General features: G+C 47.9%; 1 protein-coding gene across 1 annotated transcript in view; it reads left to right on the forward strand.

The window, feature by feature from the left end:
* The window catches only part of PPM1L (protein phosphatase, Mg2+/Mn2+ dependent 1L), a 193,451-nt gene that overhangs the window by 183,459 nt on the left and 8,086 nt on the right, over positions 1–1,906 (forward strand). The gene's annotated exons all lie outside the window — the stretch shown is intronic.

Consider the following 1,906-nt stretch of genomic DNA (forward strand, 5'->3'; position numbering starts at 1 on the left):
TTAATCAGAAAAATGTGAAGCAAAGTGACAAAGAACAACAAAAATCACAGCCACCTCCCCATCCCCCCAGCACAACCGAGATCACGCCTGTCATCCCTGTATGTGCCCGTCATCCCGACACGCACTGGGGGAGGGAGAGACGGGTGCCATCTTGGCCATCCCCCCCCCCCCCCCCCCGCACAAACCCGGCCCTCCCCCCCCCCGGGGGGGGGGGGGGGGGGGGGCCCGGTTTTGGGGGGGTTGGGGGGGGGGGGGGAGAAATGGCCGCGATTGCGCCCATCTTTCCTGCACAAATGCAACTGCGATCATGGCCATGTCTCCACTTGGGGGGGCGGGGGGCAAGATGGCTGCGATCTTGGTTGCCACCCAATGCGGAGTTCGTGACCTGCATCAACATTTTCATTAAATTTTTGTTCACGACCCAATTTGGTCATGGAACAAGGCATTTGTGAGCCGAGGTACCACTGTATCTGCAAAGTTCTGCTATGTCATAGCACTTAGTGGTTGTGTTATGTAACATATAGAAAGTCAGAACACATATCCGGAGGAAAAGAAGCATGTGTAAAGGAGCTGATCTTAAACCCACAAAAAATCTGGACACAGACACCTCAATAAAGTGGGCAGGTTAAAAGCCTCATGGAAAAAGTTCCAAGTCTTCTCTGTGCTAGCTCCTAAGGGCCATTTGAACTAGACTTCCTACCACAAAAACCTCCCCCTTGCTTATTCTCACAGCATTAAAGAATGTGTTCATTTTAGCACCAGGATTATTTTCGATCCTGACATCGCCTCAGGTAATTTTTATTTTGAGAGGCTATGACATTGGCTGGAGCGTTTGCTCAATTAGCATCCATTGATTCTGTAAGGTGGCTCAGATCCTGAACATGTGGCTGGAGACTCCAACCAACAGGGGAGTGTATCTAGCCAAAGCAAGAGCTAAAGAAACATCCTACCTGAGGATATAAAATGAGTGGATCTGGATAGATAACCTAAGCAAGCAAAGCAGGGATGAATTGCCAGCCAGACTGCCCTTTTCAGCCTGGCACATAGTCACAGAGGAGGATTTCGACTGGCACCATACAAGGGGGGGTTAAGAAGTAAAGAACGGGGCCAAAGGGCCAAATCATGCATTCCTTTTAGCCTTCTGGAATAATAGTTAAGGGGACCATTTCCAAAAGCAGGGGTCAAAGATCGTGAACACACCCTCCCACACCCCTGTAATTTCAGCACTACACATGCATAGCCCATTAAACAGAGCTGAAATCCGGCTGAATGACTGCTTGGGAGATGGGTGGAGCTGCAGATTCAGCCCCATTTCTCATGGCTCTCCCTTTCCAGCCGAGCCACAGATTGCAAGTTTCCTGCTTTTAAAAAGGGGCTACTCCTATGCAGTGCCAGTTGCTCCCCACACACTCACTAACAGTAATGGGATTTTGTCAATGGCTTTTAACATGACTACAATTCCTTCTCCCTCCTAGGCTGCCAGATCTTTTGCTGTGACTATTTGTACCCAAATGTTATTTCCCCTTTCCTTGCACTTTCTTCACTGAACTCAAACATGTGGCGTGATTATTTCCTTAAAACATTTCTGGATCATTACTATTACAGCTCAACCAAGACCTCTTGATGGGAAGAAGGATAAACTTTTGTTGTTGTGTGTTTTTCTTTTCTTTGTGCTCTGGGGTGAGATTTTAGACTTTATATGAGTGTGTCGGATATCCCATCTCCATCATAAATCTTTGTAAGTGAGTGTGAACCTCTTCTAGAAGTGTCCCAGAGGGAAACAAAGAGTTTGATTGGAGTTAGGGGGACAAACTACCGCAGTACAGGCAGGATTTCCTGTATGGCAGAGTGCAGAGATGAGGGTTGGGTTGTCTTGCTGTTCTACAATTTGTCACATCCATTTGGC

Source organism: Varanus komodoensis, unplaced genomic scaffold (genome assembly GCF_004798865.1).
Source record: "Varanus komodoensis strain SLA01 unplaced genomic scaffold, ASM479886v1 scaffold28, whole genome shotgun sequence".
In the NCBI taxonomy this organism is placed as follows: Eukaryota; Metazoa; Chordata; class Lepidosauria; order Squamata; family Varanidae; genus Varanus; species Varanus komodoensis.